We start from the raw sequence: 23,357 nt of genomic DNA on the forward strand, positions 1-23,357 counted from the left end.
GCAATTTGTCTGAGATTGGTTGAAGAGCTCTTGTAAGAAAGCCAACAGGTTGTGACTGAAAATGCAGAATCACTTCCAAGGGCAAGTTCATGTTAGGGGAGGTCAAGCACTGGATTAACAGATGAATTTTAGGTTCAGCCAATAATCTCCTCTATGTGTTGACAATTGCAGTACACTTTTACGCACTGCTTGGTTCTTGCACTGTAACTGGCTTAAAGACTTAATAATTACTAAATGAAAGTCTTATTCTAGGTCTAGTTCATACTGAGAGCTAATAAGGAGACAGGGTTGCAAAGATGAATGAAAATATGTTCTGAATATAAAAGTACAGCAGTCTGTGCTTCTCAAGAGGATAGGGGTTTTTTATGTCTTTGATTTAAAGTACCTTTTAACAAGTAATTTAACTTTCTACTCTCTGAAATTGGGTAAATTCTGTACTACCAAACTTTACTATTCATCTCACCTTCAACTGAAATCAAATTGTTATTCAGAAAGCTCAGCTGGCATAAAAAATGGAAAGAAAGAAGGCAAGTAACACTGCTAAATGAATAAATAAAATTTGTATTATTTGAGGTTTGCTTCAGCCTACTTAATGGTTTTGTGGACATACCTGTTTTTTTTAAAATTACCAGTTACTACAGATGTCCCTAGTAGCAATCTGTGTATGTTGTCAAGAGATTGTTGTACAACTGAGGAATTTCCTAAGCAGGAATGGGATCAACCTTAAACATAAATATATGAACAGAGGTGGAAAACACACTTTTCTACCTCATGTGAGACTTGAGTCCAAAGTACAGAGAAGACGCCAGGGCCATTCAAGAAAGAAAATTTCACTTTGTGAAAAATGGCCTGTCAGAAATTATTTGCTTTGATTTTTTTTTTCTCACTGTTAATATTTTGAAGTATTTTGGTCTAGAAGCATTGAGCGTTTTTTTTTTTTTTTTCTTGAATCCTTTTTCTCCAAAACAAAATTTGCTTCCACAGGACATCAGCAGCTGCTTTGGTGTCTACAGCAGCTGAGGAAACTGGGCACTGAGCATCACATCACTGTCACAGCAGCTTGTCTGTCTATCTGATTTGTGCTGCGTGAAAGTTGGAGCAGAGTCCTTTCCAGGCATGTTTATGTTCTACTCATTCAATTGTTTCCATGAAAAATTATGTTCTACAAGCAATTTTATCTCCAGACTTTGGCAATCCTTGGAACTGTGACTAAGAGCTACAAGCAAGTTTTAAATTTCTTTAGATTATTTTTGGTTTTTTGTTGGTTAATTTCTTTGTCTCTACTTTGTTTTGCTGGGCTTTAAAAAAAAGTTTTAATTTTAGTTGCATAGCTGCATGATGAGTTGCCTGTCTTTTCCCAGAACCTTCTGCCAGACTTGGTTCAAGTTTGAGAGAGCAATATGAAAGGAATATTATGAATTGTTTTTCACCAGAAAGATGTTAGGACAACAAAGCTTTTTAATGTTCCTACCCACTTTTGTAAGAAGCTCAGGAAGACACAATCTTTTGGAAGTGTTCCTCTGGAAAGTAATTATAGTCCTTGGCTAATCATCATTTTTATGAAAGAAAATAGAAGAAAAATACCAGCTTTGTAGGGGAGTAGTTAGCTGGTTTTGAGGTCATTATGTGGTAGTAGTAAATCATTACTCACCTCTGCGGAAAGGAAAGGCCATCCGAAACCTCCCTTTAAAACAAACAAAAAATGTCAAGCCTCTTCTGTCACTGTTCATATTTAAGCAGATTCTGCAACATCCATGTGGTGAAGAAAGACTGAATATGACTTCAAGAATTTTTAGTGATACCTATTTTGTGAGTGTTAGTCTACTTGGTGCACCATCTTCCTCTTCAGCCCATACAGAGACACTAGTGCACAGAAAATCATTCATCCCCAGAGAGACATTCACACCCGTTTCATCCTGATCAGCATTTATCATATAGTTAAAACTTTACCAAAAATGCTTCAAGATTCAGACTTGTTTAATCAGGAAGGAAAAGTCTGACTAACGTATTTAGAAAATGGGAAATGAGAGCTCTATATAGCAGTAACTGTATTGCTGAGCAACAAGTTTTGAAGGCAGTCCCACTTTATCTGTTTCCATGCTATATAACCCTCTGTTTCTTTTCTCTCTATAGGAGTGGAGTGATTATTTTAAAAGTCCTTAGGCTGCTTGCATAAATACAGTTTGCTTATTACAGTTTTTACATATGCTCAAAACCTCAAGATATGGAAGGTGTTCAGTGTAAGTAGATTATCTGAGTACCCTGCACAGATTTTCTTCAGGAAATAGTATTGCCTATTATATACTATGTATTATTATCTATTTATTTATTAATTACTTTCTGGAAAAGTATTCTCTTCAGACATTTATCTGTTGGTTGACAGTCACTTTTCTATCTTGTAAGCCTCTGGCAGTCTTGCTGTCAAGAAGAGAGACGTGACTGCTGATTCTTTCTGGACACATAGATCAAATAAGCATGATTTATATCAGGAATATGCTCATTTGTACAAAGAAAAGTAACAGAGCACTGTGCTTGTAAGATGACTTGATAGCACAGGTTTTATAGCATTTCTAAGAGCTGTCAAATGTTGCTGTTTAATAACAAGACTCTGCACTATCACTGGTGTTTTTGTTGTTTCAGTATTGCTGTCTGAGTTATTTTATGTGGTAATTGGAACGTAATACACTAAGCATCAAGTATAATTTGTAAAGATAATGGGCACATACTAGATAAAATCAATCGATTTTTATTTTTTGGCTACATTTTTCTGTGCTTCTAATGAAGTCCATATGTGTATTTATCAGAAGTATTTTGATAGTTGGTAACTGTGCATAAAGATGCCAGTATGGTAAAATGCAGCATGTTCTGCAACCGTGCAACTGATTTTTATAGCATTTAAAACACTCAAAATTAGTAATAATTTCAGTCAAGCATTCAAAAATGAGTTATATTGTCCTTAGGTACAAGGTCTTGTGTTTGTATTTTTTGCTTGTGGTATCATACCATACTTCCTAAAGACATAGTTATTTGAAATGAACTGGTGGTACTATGATTGATGGTTTTTTTATAAATCCTTTCCTTTATCTGTTTTAAAAATGGCAGTAGGGAAGCAAATGAGAAAAGGAGGTCAGGAAGAGAATGATGGACAAGGTTAAAGTAGTTAAATACTGACATGGAGAATACATGAATTTCTTACCTTGTTGCAGAGTTCCCAGAAGGTGCTGAAATTGGAGTGCTTGGACTATGATTTGCACTGGAGGCACAGGGTTCACTGTCCCAGAAAAGTTCTATCCATAAAACATGAATATCTTGATTCTTCACAGGATTTCTCTTACAATAAAACAACATGGTGAAAAAAGTTACCATTTGCATACAGAGTAATACTCATCAGGAAGTAAATTTGAAAGTATAAATTTGAACAGGCATTTTATTTTGGTCATTCCTTGCATTGAGAAATTTATATAACATCGAAGTCTTCATAGGTATTTGATAATTTTGACAGGAATATCTAGCAGTACACTTTTACCTGCTTTTTTTCTAGCTTAATATCTTCAGTTAACTATTCCTGATGGACCTTTCTTTTTAAAATTTAATGTTATACAATAAGCAATGTAAATTTTTTCTACTCTTCTCTGTAGGAAATTATTAAGTTTTATTGGATATGGAAGTAATTTTATGTCATTCTCTTACTACACACAATGGCATGAATTAAAGTAGTTCCTAGTACCAATTTAAAGGCTTATTTCTTTGAAATAGGAGACCTCACAAATTGAAGAAAATGAATGTGTTTCAGTTGTGCTGCATTTTATCTGGTAAAGCACAGATGAAAATGAAAATGCTTTGCCATAAAAGTGCTGCAAGTACATTAAGAGAGGCAGAAAACTCCTAATGGCATCTGTAGAAATCTGTTAGATTTAGATAATAACTTTCTAGTACCATTATATTGATCCATGATAATTGGCTACGATATGATCCCAAAAGACTTGGGCAGTGCTGCCTATTTTATTAAAAGGATGCATATTTTCCAGAGTTGGTTGGCTACTGAATGCTGTCCAGTTCAACCCTTGATTTGTGTATTCTCTGGGAAAATATCTGAATTATTGTAACTGATAAACTCTTTCCTGCATTATTCTCCTGTTCTGTAACTTTAAACTTCTAGGTTCTCTAAAAAAAGACATTGAGTTTTTCCAGTATTTCTGACTTCTGCATTCCTCTGCATAATTTAGATTTTGAATAATAAATTATGGTTGAAATTAATAATTTAACCATTATGTGAATTATAGGTGTTATGGTTGTAAGTGATAATCTCACAGCTTGTTTCTTGTAGCATAGATCTATTTACTTGTCACACCCATCTTCTAGTCAAACACACAGCATTTTTGACAGTGCATTATAGAATCTTCTTCCCTAATTAATGGGATTTTTTTTTATTTTCAAAAATATTTCTGTTGTCTCCAAAACTGCTATAAAAAATGACTGTGCTGCTGTTTCCCAAGCTGTTGATTTGGTTTTTTTTTTTCTTTTGTGTGTTAAAGTTCACTTTTCTAGCACTCTTCTAGCACTAGAAAGAGCGCTTCTTTAGGTAAAATTCATTGTTCTGGAGAGAGGTGGAAGAGTGGCACTGTCCGTAATAGAACGTTTCGAAGGTATAGAGCTCACAGATCAAAATGGAACAGTTGAGAGCTTCTGGAATCAAGGGGCAAGCAAATAATGATGATGTCATCATGACAGTCTACTTTAGACCTCTTGGCCAGGATGATGATACTGATGAATTATTCTTTGATGAACTAAGGGACACTTTCAAGAAGTCAAATGCCCTTGTCCTTATGGAGGACTTCAACTTGCCAGAAGTTAACTGAGAGTATCACATAGCTGGCACAACCCAGGCCAGAAGATTATTAAAAAACCTGTAATACAACTTCGTGGAATAGATCATTAGAGAGCCGACTTGGAAAGTTGCCCTCTTTGATTCACTTCTTGACAACAGATTGGATGTGATGAGTGAAATGGAGATTGGCAGCTGTCTTGGCCACAGGGACCATAAAATGATCGATTTTAAAATCACTGTTGGCAGAAAGAAAAGTGCCAGCAAAACCTCAATTCTGGCATTCTGTCACCCTCAATTCTGGATGCGAGGAGAGCAGACTTCAGGCTGCTCAGGGAATTAATAAGATACCCTGGGAGAATGTTTTTGCAGGTGCTGGGGTCCGTGAGTGCTGCTCGCTTTTTGAATATCACCTCCAAAGAGCACTGGAGCGGCAATTCCCAAATGTTGACAGTCAAGCAGGAAGAACAGAAAGCTTGGATGAACCAGAGTCGTGTCTTGGAAATAAGACAAGAAAAGCAGGTATGCCCAGTGGAAGCAAGGTTAGGCAACATGGGAAGAATAGAGACACGCTGCTTGCCACTCTAGGTAGAAAATTTGCGTGGTCAAATCTCAATTAGAGTTGAAGCTTCCAGAATTGTGAGAACAAAAAAAAAGAGCTTTTCTCAAGTACATTGTCACTTAGCAGTGTGTGAAATAGCATTGACTCGTTATAGGATAAGGATGGTCACCTCACAAACAGGGACAGGGACATGGCCAAAGCAGAGGTGTTTTGCGGTTTTCCTGCGGTCACAGAGCGTTGGAAAGCCGGCCAGCAAGCTCTCTGTGTGACCGAAGGAACACACAAAAGGGCTGCCCCTGAGCCTCTGCTGAGGCTTGTCAGGTGGCAGTTGGAGCAGCGGCGTGGGTGATGCTGCAGCAGGAGACCCTGAAGATCCCAAAGCAAAGAGACGAAGGAGAGGACACTCATACGCTGGCCAAAGAAGTTTTATTCAAAGAATGGGTCAGGGACGAGGGACAAGGAAGCAGTAGTCTGTCAGGGGTTTTTAAAGGGCTTCATCCAGAGGGTGGGAGGGAACATAACATAGCCAATAGGGTAACATGTAGGGAGGAGCAAGGAACTTAGCAGAACCAATGAAATCAACACAGGGGAGGGGAGAAGTTTCTGGGACAAATCAACTGTTAGGATCAGGGTAATTGACACTGAACTTTCTAGAGAAAAAGGGGTGGGTCTGAGTTGACAGGCAGGGGAAGGGGGCAGCACAACTTGGATTGACAAGTTCATATAAGGGAGAAAAGGGAGGAGCAGCAGGACAGATACCTTGAATGGCAACCTAGTGGCGGGAAAACTTAGCGGTAAACAATTTGGGAGAAACCATCTTGAGGGGACAAAACGGGGGTACAAGGATCAAACCATTATTCTTGACTAACATTAAACTATCACAATCAAAATAACTCAGAAAAACACACTGCCACAGTGTTTAATACAGTCTCTGTCTCCATCTTCATCACAAATGATGGAACAAGAAGGTCTCTGCTCTGACCTGAAGGATCATGTCACTGAGAATGATCGACTCTCAGTCGACCCTGCAAATGTGTGGGATATGCTATTCCAGCTGGATCCCTACAAATCTATGGGGTCTGATGGGATTAATCCAAGAGTCCTTAAAGAATTAGCTAATGGTGCTGTAAAATTTTTCTGGATGATTTTTGACTGTTCTTGGAAATCTGGAGAAGTCCATGCTGACTGGAATCTGGTGAATGTTGTCCTGATTTCCAAGAAAGGCAAGAAGATCCCCAGAAACTACAGGCCTGTCAGTCTCACTTCAGTGCCTGGTAAAGTTATGGAGAAGATTATTCAGGGAGGTATTGAAATACACCAGAAACACAATGCAGTCTTTCAGACAGAGCCAGCACCGCTTCATGAGAGGAAAGTCCTGCTTATCAAACCTGATTTCTTTTTATGACCACCTTATGGGTTCCTTTGATCAAGGGAAGCTGGTGGATGCACTCTTTTTGGTTTTCAGCAAAGCTTTCAATAGTGCCTCTCCCTTCTGGACAAAATGTGCAGCACACAGCTGGATAAACACATCATGGGGTGGGTGAGCAACTGGCTCACAGGTCAGACATGAGGGTGGCAGTGAATGGGGTGACATCAGACTGGTGACCTGCCACCAGTGGGGTTCCAGAGGCATCCATTCTTGGCCCTGCGCTCTTCAGCATCTATACTAACAACCTGAATGCAGGACTGGAAGGGATTCTAAGCAAGTTCACAAATTATATAAAATTGGGACGAGCAGTTGACTCCGTCAAAGGCAGGGAGGCCCTGCAGGGAAACCTCAGCAAATTAGAGGAATGAGCAATGACCAACCATATGAAGATCATTCAACAAGGGAAAGTGCCAGATTCTGCACTGGGGTGGGGCTACTGTGGATGGATGGTCAGACTACAGAATGAGATGCTGGAAAGCAGCACCATGGAAAGGGACTGGGGGTCGTGGTCAGTGGCAAGTTGAACATGAGCCAGCAGTGCCCTGGCAGCCAGGAGGGCCATGCGTGTCCTGGGGGGTCATCAGGCCCAGCACTGCCAACCAGGCAAGGGAGGGGATTGTCCCACTCTACTCTACACTGAGGCAGCCTCACCTCAAGTGCTGGGGGCAGTTTTGGGTGTCACAATATAAGAAAGATATAAAGCTATTAGAGAATGTCCAAAGGAAGGTTACAAAGATGGTGAAGGGCCTTGAAGGGGAAGCTGCATGAGGAGCAGTGGAGGTCACTTGTTCTGCTGAGCCTGGAGAAAAAGAGACAGCTACAACTTCCTTCTGTGGGGAGGAGGAGGTGCAGGCACTGATCTTTTCTCTCTGGTGACCAGAGACAGGACTTGAGGGAATGGACTGAACTTATGTCAGGGAAGGTTTGGGTTGGAGAGAAAAAGGTTCTTCACCCAGAGGGTGGTTGGGCACTGGAACAGTGTTGCAGTTCGTTTTGAAGTGGGGGCACCCCGGGGATGTCCCCGGAGGGCCCCCTAGGCTGTGAGTTGGCTGGCAGCAGCAGGAGGGCAAGGAGACTCCACACGGCTTCTGAGGGTGCTGATCAGATGAAGGTTTATTTGGGGTCCCAACCGTGGGAACAGCATGGTTACGGAGGAAAAAGGGGGGAAGGGGGAAGAAGGGGGAGCCTAGGGGAGGGAAGGGGAAAGAAGGGGGAAGAGGCTGAGAGAGAGGAAGGGCTAAGAGCCAGACTCATCTTATCGCACAGCTTAAGAGGGAGACTGAAGTGGGCGTGGAATCACACTGGGCCAATGGGATGACAGATACAGGATGGTTCAGGGCAGGACCACAGGCTTAGAATATACCATACATTTTGGAGGGGTGAGACAGGGCATACCATTTACATAAAATGGAATACAACAGAACAGGATCCCCAGGGAAACAGTCACAGCACCAAGCTAGACAGAGTTCAGAAAGCATTTGGACAGTGCTCTCGGGCATATGGTGTGACTTGAGTATGGTGCTGTACAGGGCCTAGACTTGGACTCGATGATCCTTATAGGTCCCTTCCAACTCAGCTTATTCTGCAGTTCTCTGATTATGTAATGTTTGCAGTTATCAAATCTGGTGTATGTTTGTCCTTTTATGTTAAATAGGAACATTTGTATAAAATGTATAAAAAATGCACAGTACAAAAAAAAAAAAAAAAAAAAAAAAAAGGGGAGATTGAATCCATTGCTATTTTTCATATCTAAGATAAAGGAATATTCAAGTAAGTTAATGTGGAAAAGAAATATGGACCCTAAATTGGTCTGGTTGGTAATTGAACATATTAGACTAGGAACAGGAAAGTTGTGTATGACATAAATTGGTCTCATGTTTAATGACTGATATATTCAGTGTTTAAACAGCTGCAGATTAGTTACTTGTACATGGAAGTGTATGGAGTCTTTGAAACTTGAATATGAAATTAGCACTTTTGAGATTTAGCATATTTTTTTAAAATTAATGAAGTAATTCAATATCAAAACCAGCAACTTATTACTGAGAAATTTTAAGGGGGCAAGGCAGGAGAAATAGAGATTCATTTGTCGGTAAAAATACTCATCACATATGAAAACCATAAAGTGAGATGAGGGTACATGTTTTGGAGGGGGTTCTGGCAGTACTAGAAGTATGACCAATCTTTTTGTTGGTCTGGAGGACCACAAACTTCCCTGGTGATGTTGCTCAGCCTGTGGAGTCTGTGTTGCTTTGCCAGTAAACATTGTTGATACAACATACAGCCATTGCTCTCTGCTTATTTCACTGAGTAACTTCAGAGGTTAGTTTAGAGTGCCTCTCTTCCCCAGAGGGCAGCTCAGACTTCAGGTGTGTCACCTTTTGTCTCTTGGATCTGTAGAGAGATCCAGGGGCACTTGTGGCTGAGGGACAGCACTTTCAGAGGCAGCAGTCCAGCCAGATGGAGCCTTTCAAACTGCATTAACATGAAAACCCATGTGTATTATTATGATTGAGTTTCTCCTAATAATCATTCACGTCATTGCCATCACTCACAATGAAATGACCTAGTAATGTCACTGTTCAGTTATGAAATGAACTTAGCAGAATAGTAGAATATTCTTAGTAGAGGAGAATAAAGTAGAAATAAGTAGAACAAATGAGATGCATGCGTCAGATGTGCTCATTATGAAATATGAAAGTGGAGAGAGCATTGTCATGTACGGTATATTGACAGCTACTTGGCAAGTTATATGTGACATTTGTCGCTTGTCTAGAATAGAACATCCATGGCCTGGAAGGTACTCTGCTTTTAAAAATATTAAATGTTAAATAGTGAGAACATAGTGATTTGAGGCTGTGTTGACCCACAGTTTTCCCATGAGCTGGTCATCTCTTTTGCTAAACCACTTTGCCGCATCCGCTTCCTGCTAGTTGCACCTCTTCTGTAATTTTCCAGATCATGCTGAGACAGAAAAATATTCATAAACATAATTATATAAGAGCTATTTTTATGCTGTGATTATATTAGCATTAGGTATTGTGTAATTTAGGGAATATTACCTTTCTTTGCCAAATTCTGCCAGAAATGCTGCAGAGCAGTACTTCAAGGCAGAAGTTCATACATTGCTTCATGTATTTAGCTAGTATGCCTATGGAGACTAGGCTTCTGTCTCACCTCTTTTATGCCCTCAAAATGCTTAAAAATATTGCACAGCTGTTTGCCTGTTTTTTCTCAAGAAACTATTCTAGAGAAACCATCTGAAAGGTTATATTGAAACTATTTATTAAATACTTTTGTTCACCAAGACTGGTTTATTAGAAAATATTCTAGAATGGATTTCCTGTCAGGGAATCCTTCTGCTGTTTAAAAAATAAATCTTATTCATATTTAAATACTTCAAATTCCTATTTATTGCTGCTCCGAATTTTTCTCCAAATTTAATTTAACTAAAAATTACTAAAAATAATCATCATAGCTTGTCCATGATTTTTTTGAAAAAGTTCAGAATCCACGTACGCTGGCAAGATGGGTAGTTTTGGTTACGAGGGGGGAAGGCTGGTCCTGAAGCATGTATCCTGCTGCACGTATCCTGGTGCTTCACCACTTCAGGTGCTCCACCACTGTGTCATTTTCCTCATTACTGACAGTTTGGAAACAGGTAAGGGCAAACTGAATGAATATTTTCTTACTGGAGGATATTAATGAAGTGCATGGTTGAGCTGAGGACTCCTGATGCAGTACATTACACTACTCCTCATATCATCTTCCACAATAATCAAAAACACTCAGTTACTCTTTCAGAGAATATATTTTACTGCGTCACACAGAGCATCTGGCTGATAGGTGCTTTCTGAATCACAGTGTTACACTATTTGCTACATCTTCTTCACCTGTTGTGAGAAGTAAATGAGAACATAAATAAATATAAGCTGCATATGTAAAGGTAGTGCAGGACTTCCCAATGTGATCTTTCTAAACAGACAGATAGTTGAACATGATGGCCCAAAAATCAGTTCAAGCCAAAAAGAAATTTTTAAACTTTGCTAAGATGTGCAGCAGATGAAGCCTGTCTCCTTTGGCTCATCTCCATTGCCATCTGGTTGTAATTTCCTGTCTAGCTGAAGCTGCAAATTATTCTATCATTTGTATGTACCTGGAGGTTTTAAGTGAAAAAGAAGTTGAGTTCTGGGCTGCCAGTTACATTTTCAAATGTTTCTATCTGACTTTGCTTGTATTGCTTCCACTTTCTGTGTTGCTCTTTGCTATAATGGAACAACTTTGTTTTTGGCCAATTAGCAAAGTGTAAAATTCCCGTCCTTTGTAGTCCCTTGGTGAGTCCTCCTGAAGCAAGTATTTTGTTTCCAAGAACTTTGTGTAGGCGTGTGGAAATTTCTGTTTGATTCTAGGTATTTCAGAATTGTGACCATCAGCATTTAAATGTCTTTTTAAATAGAAGATTTATAGTTCATTAGACAGAAAAAACATTTTTGTGTTTAATGCTGAAGATACCAGTGCTGAAACAAAATGGATGGGTTAGTTGAGTTCTAAGCCAGATACTGAAAAAATTGAGTGTTCTTTTATTGCTGTCCTGTCAGTATTCTTTATCCTCACTGACTTGAACTTGCCTCTCTGTATGATTCAATTTTTACTCTAACTTGTCCTGGTTATGCTGAGTACAGATTGTGCCAAATTGTCAGATTTATAAGTGAATCCCTAATGGATATGAAACTGTACCTACTCTGCCATGTGAACTTGATGGATTAGCAATATCATTTACAATGTAAGCTGATTTCTGTAGAAATTATACAGGTTTCTATACAGTATAAATTAGCTATGGAGACTTTGTGCTTTTAGTACAAGTATAATTCAATTTGTATTTCTGTAACAATAATCAGGGAATAGAAAAGATTTTTCAGACAGTCTTCATTAAATAATGCTCTTTTCCTTTTACAGTCTAGTGAAATCAGATTTTTTCATAATATAAAAACCATATTTTAAAAAACCTTTTTTAAAAAAAGTTTATAGCATGCCATTAAAAAAATTTTATGTTTAAGTGATGATTGAAGTAGCTGTTTAAGTTGTCTGGAAGAGTATGGGCCATGAAGTCAGAGAAGAAATAAAAATTAGACAAAATTACTTATTGTTGTATTTCATTAGGACCTCAAATAAAGACTAAAATTTAATGGCCTATTACTTCAGTTTATTTTTCAGTCAGTGTATCTTTCCAAAGTCAAAAAGCTCTGTGTTCTACAGTGTTCTTTTAATCAAAAGTCACAAAGTTGCACTAGGGTGAAACAATTAATTTAAGAACCCCGTGCTTAAAAAGTTTGGTTTTTTCCATTAAATGGAGCTGTAATCTCAGCACAGTTTATCTGAGCTGCAGTTAGTTCATGCAAAAATGCAATAGTAACATTAAATTCTAAATTTAATGATGGTGTTATTTTAATTTTCGAATCATGAATATTCTAGTTGCTCATTCATGCTCTTGACAGATTCAGTCTTCCACAATGATTTTTAATCTCACTGATTAATTTATGTTAAAATAATTTATTGTGCCTAATCCAAATTTTAGGATCACTGTTACTGGTAGTATCCTGATTAAATGCTAGAGAACATATGTTGCCAGTATCAACAGCAATGCATAAAGTTCAGTGATGTGATTTTTTTTTTAATTGGGCCTCCTTGCAATATCATGAATTGAGGGATATTGAATGTCATTCTCACATGAGGAATTTATATTTATAGTGGCAGTAATTAAGTAAGATATGTGAAAAGCTGAGCCTTGATGCTTTAGTGAGTAATTACATCCTCTTCATACTTACATTATTTTAAATTTGGTTTGTAAAATGTGTAATCTGTGGATTTAAGCTGAAGTCCAATCCAACCAGGATGAAGAGATGGATGAGTTACTATGTAAGCAGCTGGAGGATGTTTCAAGATTGCCAGCGCTTGTTCTTGTAGGAGATTTAACCTGCCAGGCATCTGCTGGGAACTCAACACAGCGGAAAAGAGGCAGTCTAGGGGTTCTTGGAGTGTACAGAGGAGAGCTTCTTGTCCCAGATGGTGAGCAAGCCTGCCAGGGGTGGGTTCTGCTAGACCTGCTGTTTGCAAACAGAGAGGAGCTGGTGGGAGATGTGGTGGTCAGAGCCCATCTGGGGCACAGTGACCATGAAATAACAGGTGAAATAATAATAATAATAATTTGGTGAAACAAAGAGGACGCATCAACAAAACTTGCACTCTGGACTTCTGAAGTGCAGACTTCAGTCTTTTCAAACTAATGATTCAGAGAGTACCTTGGGAAACAGCTCTTAAGAACAAAGGGGTCCAGGAAGAATGGACATACTTCAAGAAAGAAATCTTGAAGGCACAGGAGCAGACTATCCGTATGTGCTGAAAGGTGAGCTGACAGGGAAGATGATTGCCCTGGTAAGATTTTGAATGAACTAAGGGAGAACAGGAGGGTGTATCACCTTTGGAAAGAGGGGCAAGCAACACAGGGATTGTTTAAGGATGTTGCTAAGTCATATAGGAAGAAAATAAGAGAGACAAAAGCCCAATTAGAACCTAATTTTGTCACTTCTGTGAAGGATAATAAATAATGTTTTTATAAATAAGTAGGAAATGGAGGGGCAAGGGCAACCTCCATTCTTTATTGGGCATGCAGTAGAATATATGGACAGTGACTCCACCACCTTCCTAGGCAGCTCATACCAAGAGGACACCCCAGACTTTCAAGAGCATGGACTACTCCCTGCTATTACTTTTTCATGTGGGTACAAATGATGCTGCAAGCCAAAAAATAAATAGGATAAAGAAAGACCATAAAGGCCTGGTGAGGCAGATGAAAAATATTTGTCCCAAAGTCATGTTCTGATCTATCCTACTGGTTAGAGAAATAGGGACAGCCAGAAGCAGAAAAATAATGCAGATCATTATCTTGTTTTGTGGCTGGCGCCATCTAGGTTTTGGCTTGTATGACAGTGGGTTGAGCTTTAATGATTGTGGCCTGTTAGGGAGGTGTAGGATCCACCTATCTAAAAAGGGCAAGGGAGTCCTTGGCAGCAGGTTTGCCAGTTTGGTGAGATTGGTTTTAAACAAAAGGTCTTGGGAGGTGGGATCCAAAGTGGTATTGTTAATGCCCTTGCTTCCTCCTGAGGAATAGGTCATACAAACCGGCGTAGTGACAGATGTTCCTTGACTGCCTCTCAAGATGAGGATCATAGGGCTAAACATATCAAGGATGTTTATGGTTATGGTGAAGCCTCTTATATACCTTCTAGAGAACATGGCTACATGGTTACCTCTCTGAAGTGCCTGTATACAAATGCACACAGCATGGGCAATGAATAAGAACTAGAAATATGTGTGTGATTGGAAGGAGTCTCATTGCAGTTACTGAGACAGGGCTGGATAGCTCACGTGACTGAAATGTTGTCATAGGCAGCCATGTACTTTTAGAAAGGACTGGTGAGACAGGTGAAGTGGTGGATTTGCTTGTTAAGTGAGAGAGCAACTAGAATACATTGAGCTCTACTCAGGGAGAAATAAATAATCTGAGAGTTTATGGTAAGAATTAAGCGGCAGGCTAATGCGGGTGACACTGTTGTGGATGTTTGCTGTAGGCCACCTCATCAGGACGAGGGAGTTGATTGGCTTTCTATGACCAACAGACAATAACCTCATGGTCATAGGCCCTGTTTCTCCTGGGGAACTTCAACCACCCTGATTTGCTGGAGGGACAATGTGGCTTGGAACACGCAGTCCCGGAAGCTACTGCAGTTATTGAAGTAACTTTTCGGTGCAAATGGTACAGGAGCCAAAGAGGAGAGGTGTGTTGCTGGACCTTGTACCAACAAACCAGGAGGAACGGGTTGATGATGTAAAGATTGGGAGCAGACTTGTCTGTAAGAGACTATGAGATGGTGGAACTTAGGATCTTGCGTGGAGGAAGCAAAACAGTACTGGGACTAGGACCCTCCAGAGAGGCCAACTTTGGCTCCTTCAAAGACCTGCTTAGAGGAATTCTGTGGAAGAGAGCTCTGGGACAGAAGGGGGTCCAAAAGCGCTGCATGGATCAGCATGGATCAGGAAGCTCCTAGGAAGCAAATGCAAGAAATAAATTTATAGGATGTAGAACAGGGAACAGACCATGTGGGAGGACTATAGGAACATTGTCAGAGTATGCAGGGATGTAGGGAAGAAGGCCAAGACCCACCTGGAATTGAGTCTGCCTTGGCAGGGGGGTTGTACTACATGATCTCCGGAGGTCTCTTCCAACCCTAATAATTCTGTCATCCTGTGAAAACATCCCATAAACCACTTTCACCTGGAAACTGGCATTTTCATGGTGTACAGATGGTGTTAAAGATCATTTGCACTCTAAACAATGATCTTGTGAATGTAACTATGAAAGATAGGAACTTGAACACTGCAAATGATTTCTCTAAAACACTTGAATATAATACTCAAATAATTTGTAATTGGAGAGTATTTCTCAGAGTTTGTGTAGTCATCTGTGGCTTACAAAACCAGTACTATTTTAGAACATTTAAAAACAAGTTCTGCAGGTTTGGAGGCATCCCCTCTCAGCATTATTCATGACACATCCAGTACCTGGCAGCAAATCAAAATGCTATGACGTTCTATTTTTCTTCCAAGACAGAAACGTGGCAGGTGGAAACCAGCATCTCAGCTGTTTACTGAATTACATTACTACCATTTTGTAATTTACAGCCTGCTTTTTATTTAGATAGAGGCCTTCAGCGCCAAAGCAGTGACTGAAATTTTTGTTTTGACAAGGGAATATACTCGCCTCTCTTCATAATTAGACTGGAGATGCGCAAGGAGTTGGGAGGGAAATAGGTGGGGCAACTGACCCAACTGACACAAAAAATATTCCAGACCATATGACTTCATGCTCAATATATAAAGCTGGAGGAAGAAGAAGGAAGTAGAGGACATTCAGAGTGATGGTGTTTGTCTTACCAAGTCACTGTTAGGCATGATGGAGTCCTGCTTTCCTGGATGTGGGGAACAACAGCCAGTCTTTGGGAAGTGATGAATGGATTCCTTGTTTTGCTTTGTCTGTGCATTATTACTGCTTTATCTGTTAAAAGGCAGAATTAATGTTCTTGCAGGACTTCTAGTATGGCCTCTTATTGGTATGGTTTTCCATGGGCCTTTTTGGACTTGACATGTAGTCAGTTTTCCATGAAGAAAACCTCAGTAATGGGAATTATGGGATATATTAAGTCATATGAGTATATGCTTTGACACTATTTCTTAAAATGGGAATACACTTAAGCTGTAAATAATATTGGAGCACTCTAGGTATCTTGTCCAGTAGCTCAAGGCCTAGCCTTTGCTGGAGCATCTCAGATCAGGACATTGACTCTGAAGTCAGTCCTGAGATGAGTGGAGGAAGTATAATGTGGATACAGTGAGTGGGTAAAGCAAAGCACCAATAGTGCTGGTGATCCTTCCTCATGATTTTTCATAGAGATTTTAAATAACTTCATTAAATGCAGTGTGGGTAGAAATAGAATCATAGTTGATTTAACAATTGCCTCATGAGAAGATTTTCTCCTGTTAATAAGTTTGAAGAGTATTCTCAGCATTGGGTGCATGACTTAGCACTTTCTATCCAGTATGAGAAACCCACATAATTTTTTTCTCAGAGATTTTAATTATCACATCTTATATAGGTATATAGCAAAATTATGGAGAAAAATAATGGAATTTATGGAAAACCGGAACATCTTTAATGTAAGACACTGCTTGGTTATTTACTACCCTGTTTACTCTGAAATAATGGACTGATTTAAAAACGCATTCTGTTTAAGTTACCTTTTTTTCTGTATTTAAATGGCTTGCAGACTTCTATACAGAAGGCAAAAAATTTAAAGCAATTATTAAAATAAATACAATTCCCTTATAATTTCTTTCTTCTTTTTATCTGCTGGTTGGGTTCAAGAATAACCTACAAAATAATGCACTTTTTCACTTTCATTCAATTTCACTTTCAATTTCATTCACTTTCTTTCAATAAATTTCTCTAAAATTCAAGAAAGTATTTCTGTCAATAGGAGCAATGCAGGAGAAGAATATGAAATAATGAAGCAGTAGCAGAAAACTGTTAAGACTGTTACTCATCTTTCACCTTGGTTGTGGCTAGAAATTTGGCTAGAATACATTTGGCCAAGATCTGAGATAATTAATTATTTTCTGATCGCTGCACAGTGAAGATGAGAATCCAGTAGGTTACAGAGGCTTAGGAGGTGATGTTATAGAGCTGAGAGTTTACAGATGTGAATGATTTAACATGAGCAACTACTGAGATGCTACTGAATTAATGTTCACAGGGAAACAAAACAAGGCACAGAAATACAGTCCCTCCGTTGTGTGGAGTTTGTATAATTTGGTTATAAAAATGGAACATGCTGGGATGTAGCTTCTTGATGATTCTTCTTCTCTTAGGCAAGATATAATGGAAGAAATTAACCAATCTAATGCAGTGATAGAGCTGTCGATTTGTTGGGCACCAAGGTCAATTCCTGTATGCTACTACTTGATGAGTATAAAATCAGGTAAGTATGTATATATGTATATATGTATATATGTACTGCAAAATTTCTGTACATAAGTTAAATTTACATTTCAGTTTGTCTCAGATTTTTAAGACTACTGTAGTAAATTTTTGGTGTACAGGTTTATGATTTTATTTGCATATTCTTGTTCCAGTAAAGTGATCTCCAACCTCTTAATGCGAGCTTACATACTTTTGACATTCAAGTTTTTTATTCTTAACGGCAGATGAAGAAAAGACCCCTGAAGAGCAACTAGAAAAGTTAAACAGCCATTCTGCATCCTTTTTTAAAAAAATAATTCTATTTGAGTATTTTTTGACTGACAAAAAATGCTGATATTTTAAGCTACATGGCAATAGCATTTCAGTGATTCACGTAACTTTTTATAGTTACAGTTCTAATTTAGGCATGAGATTTCTGAGGCCTGTTAGAAGGCAGTCCTCCTCTGATGGACTTTATTTCTTTATTTTTCATTTCAGATGTTTGTTTTCAGAGAAGTTATTCTCCATTTCCTAATACATAGGGGACAAAAGGCTACACTTTTAAAGGAGGGAATAGAAATAAGCATTGAGAATGTGAAAGGTACAAATGCTTACAGTATTTTCCAAATTCTGTAGCACATTCTATCATTAGTGTGGAAAGTATCATAAAAGTTTAGATAGTTGTAATATATGACATATTTTCTTGCTACACATCTGAGATTCTTTTTGGATAGTACTTTAAAATATATGTCATCTCAGTGATAGCTTTATGATGACTTTTATTTCCTAAGAGGAGGTCACTGCCATGTAATAAACTAAGATTTCACTAATGTATAATAGCAATGGAGGATGTTCACTTCTAAATGTTGAGACGACTGCTGTTTCTTAGCACTCTGCAGAATGAAATCCACTCTGCAGAATGAAACTTAGGCTGTGGTCTATCATTCCATACAAGATTTAGTCAAGTAGACTAATTTTCTCCACACATAGACTGAGGCATCTTGTTATGTAACTTTCTGCAGAGGTGAGAATTTGTTTAAAGGAGATGCAAAATATCTGCACTGGACTAAGATTCCCCATAAGCTCAATTTTGTGGGAAGACAGTTAATGTTTATTTGCATGTTAGCTGCTTTCATCCATACAAAATAAAATCATGGAGTAATTCAGTGTACTTTATTTGTCCACTGTGTGTACTTTCCATCTGTAAGTGTTAAGCTTCTGTTACTGTAAATCTAAGGGACAGTGATTGTCCAGATGGTCTTTTTCTCTTTCTTAGAAATGTTGGAATTTTTTAAAAAACCAAATGAAATTACTACACAAGAGGTATTGTCACACATACTAATATCAAGGCACAAAGCTGGTATGGTTTAGAATGTACATAATAATAGGAAGCAGAAAAATATATCAGCTTTTTTGGAAATCTGTTACACTACACGGAACTGTGTGAGTGCACATAAGTATGCATTTATGTGAAATAAGAAATTTTAACAATGTATTACTATTAAAATTAAAGGGCCAAAATAGTAGTAGTACAAGTAATCCTTGCAAAGAATTACTCTATGCTTTCGTTTTCCCCTTCATGATACTATTTCTATATTTATATTTGAAGATGAAGTCAAAACTCAATCCTTGGCTGATAGAGCTCACAGACTCCAGCCTACTTTTTTTAAGTGAGTCTTCATGTTGAGAGTTACAAGATCAAACTAAAATGTTACCCTTTAACAGTGCCTATTGATCATTAATTGTATTCCAGATGAAATAATAGAAAACAAAAAACAGTTTGTTGAGTAGCATTTGGGAAACCAATGGGTGTCTTGCCTGTTAGCACTGCAATCTAAGTCTCATGTTTCTCTTAACAGTTTCCTGTGAATTTTTTGGATTTTGGCAGTACCTTTCCTGCCATTCCTTTCCTGTACTATAAGTAGCCTTAATACAGACAATTAAGATTGATTCTGTGAGGCTTGTTCGCCTTTGAGAACTATTTTGGTCAGGTCGTGATGCAAACCTATTTATTGGTTGACTGTTACTGGAAATACACGTGTCTCTTTAACTGTACTTCTGAAACGTATTATATATAGTCTTTCTCTGCTTAGTCACTTAGGCTATAAAAGTCTTATAACTTTAATGAAAAGTACAGAAAGCAATGAACAAATTACTGCAATGTGTATTAAAACTTTTAATGGATAGTGCAAGATTTTTGTTTGCTACTATGAAAAAGCACTAATTTCTGGATGTCCAGAAAATGTTCAGAGTAAAAAAATCCCTACAAATGAAGACAAAAAGCAGTAGAAACTTTTGTAGAATGGTATTCCATTCTACATTTACACTTAATTTTGTGATATCTATCAAGTATGCGCAGGCATTTCACAAATACAAAAAAAGACCGTAGGAACTTTTTTGCCAAACTGAGTGATATAGGATACTGTGAGTTACCTTTTTTTCTTCTTTAGCCCAGTTTTATGCTATAAAATGTAAGCCTTGTGAGTGACAGCCTGAGAGGCTTGAGGTGGAGCAGCAATTAGTGAAAGGATGTTGAAAGCATAACAGAAGCAAATGTAGACCTATGCCAAACTGTCCACTTCATTTACCCTAATGACAAAGCTGGAATGAGTCATCAAGGTTGCTTATTGTTGTTGTCATCTGTCCATCAAAACATTTTCATCTCTTTCCTTCCCATCACCACAACTTTGAAATAAACTCAGCTTTCCCATCTAAGAAAATTCCAATGTTATTTGGAATATAGACAAAATATCTCCTCCTTGATTTTTCTTTTTAGTCTCACTAATGGCTGTATCTAGATGTCTAGAATTGTGTATTCTTTGGAAAGCATTTAGACAACTGTTGCTTCTGTTTTACAAGATGCTGCTTATATTGACTGCAAGGTGCATGTATTGGTTTTGACTGCCAGTACTGTTACTGTGTGCTTTTCCTTTATATTTCAACAGCTATTGGTCATACTAAGACAGGTGGTTTTTGCATGGCTGGCCAGTATAAGCTTTAGGTAAAACAAGAATTTAAGTTTCACTTGAACTTTTCTTGTGTTTTTTCGTCATGCATTGGGAATAACTCTCCAAAGAAATTATTTTTGTGTGAATAGAAAGAGGAAGGGGAAAAAAATTTTAATTTTTAAGTAATAAAAAAAAAAAATCTAGGAAACCAAATGTGCCCCTTTTATGCCTTTAAGAGTAGAGAAATGGTAGTACTGCTATGGGTTTGTTCAAATTAACATTAGTAGAGCATTAGTAACTGACTGTTACTGTGAGTTGGTATAGCTTATATGAAACATTGGTAGTTCCAGTATGTGTTTTGTATAAGATTTATTTGCCAAAAGAATAAATAAAATCATAATTTAAGAAGCACATGCCAATTTTTATTTAATTCTTTTTTACAACAAAATATGTCCACAGCATGCATTAGTGAATTTGGCTAAAGAAGTCACAATTCTTTGAAGTGCTTCTGGCACCTGATGATTTCTAGTTCTGCATTCTTTGAGGAAAAGACCCTGCTATTCTCTCAAATTTCTTAGCAGTGTCAATTTTCATGTGGGAGCACATGATTTCTGTGAGAAAGCTAAATGCATTTAGGATGTAACTGATTTAGTCACATTCTTGAATTCACATTCTTGGTCCCACCGCATTATTCTATGAAGGTCTATTGCATGAAGACAGGTGCGTTTGCATACTGAAAACACTGTAAGAGAGCTTTTAGGAAGGGCATGAAGGCCTTTTAGGAAGGGCATGATAGAACAATGGGTTTAAAGTGACAAAGAGTAGATTTAGATTAGACACTAGGAACAAATTCTTGACTGTGAGGATGGTGAGGCACTGGAATAGACTGCCCAGAGAAGCTATGGTTGCTCCATCTCTCTGAGTACAGTGAGAGTGTCTCTGTCTTTATATATAGAAGAACTATATATATCTATTTGTCTGTCTATCTATATCTTCCCTATAAGATCATTCATCTTCCCTCTTCATTTCTTGTGCCAGTTTAAATCAAATCAATATCTCATTTTATACAAAACAGGCTTAAGGATGGGGGGGGGGGGGGGGAATAGTGCAAGCGAGAAGGCATGATGCTGTTACTCAATGACAGTGTGGTATACCTTTCAGAAGGTAGCCCTGACTTCCAATCTCCTCTCCCAGAACAGAAATTTAAAGTAAGCTGGAGAAGACAGCTAAAAACAGAGAGAAGGGGCAAGACCATGGGCAACTGCTTTCCCTCCCCTGCACAGCTGCTGCAGAAGGAGCTGGCGCTGGTGGTCCTCGGGGCAGGATCTGTGGGGTAGAGCTGTGGGACTGGAGTCCCTGTGGGACTGGAGTCCCTTGTGCAGACCCTGTGGATGAGCCAAGGTGTCTGTCTCTGTAGGTGATGGTGTCATGAAAGGCATTTCCTGTCATCCCAGCCGCATGCTGCACTTTTCAAATGATTCTGTGAAAGCCAAAGGCTCAGTGAGTTCTGACGTTGTCAGGTGTGTTGGGTAGGGATGTAGCTGAGTTTGGGTTGCAGAGGCAGGACATAGTCTTCAGAGCAAGTGAGAAGGTCTGTGCTTTTATCTTTATTTCAGAAGAACAGCAGTGGTAGGAACTGAGAGGAGGCACCCTCCAGGGTAGATGGCAGATCTGGAGGATTTGGAGGTCCCCTCATCAGGCTGCCATGCACTTTAGTGTGCAGGGTCTTAATTCAGGCTTCGTGCCAATGGAAATTCCTAAGTGTTGTAAGTAACTTAAGTCTTATTTTGTCTAGTAATTACTGCTAATTGTAGCAAGAATTCTACTTGTTTCTGTGTTTCATCTATTTTTTAAGCAATATCTTCTGTTTGCAAGTGCAAATTTAAGCTTGTGGTGACCACAAAACAACTACCTGTGCTGGCCCTTTGATATATTCTTTTTTGCAAAATTAGTTGACTAATTAGAGCATGAAGAGAGATGAAGACTAGGGAGGAAAGTTTTCTTTCTAAATGAAACCTAAAATCTTGTCATGAAAAATGCAAATACTTGCAGTTACATGTTTAAAAGACTTCTTTAAAATTATTAGTAGTGCGATAAGCTTTGGACCCATTTAAACAAAAAACTGTCTTCTTTCTGAGTTTTGTCTTCTTTCTTTGTTTGTATAAATTGTATACTTTCATACCTAAAAGAAAAAGTTAAAATGTGCTCCTGAAATGCAGCACCTTAAAATTACCCTTTTCCAAGGTGCTTTTATCAAGAGAGGAGATGAAGAGGATTTGCAATCTCTCTTCTATTCCTGGAAAGTCTGTGACATTCCAGTGAATGAAAGCATGCTGTGCTTTGCAATTACTGTGCTTTGAAAAACATGGAAGCAACTATTTGATAGAGTTGATATTTGCTGAAGTCTGCTATCAATATTTGTATTTATAAAGATGTCCTAAATCCAGCACAGATTTGTGAAGAAACCTGGGGAAAAGCTTCTTCATACATGTATTTTTCATTAATGGACAAAGGAGTTCCTCTTCAGGTTTCCAGACTGGGAAATGGCTATAGTAGCAAATCAAAGCTTTCCTTAGTCTGTTCAGTTATTGAAACCTCTTGGGTCCAGTCTTTCTCCAGAGCTCAGAATAAATTTTGCAGTCTAACTAAAGAAATCATTATGGGAAATTAATACCCTGCCACTTTCCTCCCCCCACAACCCCCCACACCAAAATAACCACAACAAAAACCCCTCCAAACACACAAAGCCCCCTACACCCAAATGAAAAACAAACAAATAAACAAAAACCACAGACAATCATAGAGAAATTCTTTAAAAATAAATAGTATGCAAGCTACTAAAATAAGAAAATACCAATTCCCTTCTTCAGGAGTAAGACTTTGTATACAAAATAGATTTTAATGATGGATTAGTTTTATTTTTTTTGCACATAACATTGTCCCTAAAACTTGAAATTTGATAGATGAAAGATTAACAATTCTGATTCTAGTGCTTTTAAAAACAATTAAAATAGTTTTAA

At 38.3% G+C, this 23,357-nt stretch overlaps 1 protein-coding gene across 1 annotated transcript in view; it reads left to right on the forward strand.

Annotated features, from left to right (window-relative positions):
* LOC121345367 (multiple C2 and transmembrane domain-containing protein 1) overlaps positions 1 to 23,357 on the forward strand; it is a 117,904-nt gene that overhangs the window by 21,822 nt on the left and 72,725 nt on the right. Inside the window, exon 2 of the mRNA XM_041422182.1 lies at positions 17,299 to 17,408. The gene's annotated coding sequence lies outside the window, so the exon portion shown is untranslated. The remainder of the gene's footprint in view (positions 1 to 17,298; positions 17,409 to 23,357) is intronic.

Source organism: Onychostruthus taczanowskii, unplaced genomic scaffold, assembly GCF_017590055.1.
Source record: "Onychostruthus taczanowskii isolate IOZ18803 unplaced genomic scaffold, ASM1759005v1 scaffold72, whole genome shotgun sequence".
Taxonomy (NCBI): Eukaryota; Metazoa; Chordata; class Aves; order Passeriformes; family Passeridae; genus Onychostruthus; species Onychostruthus taczanowskii.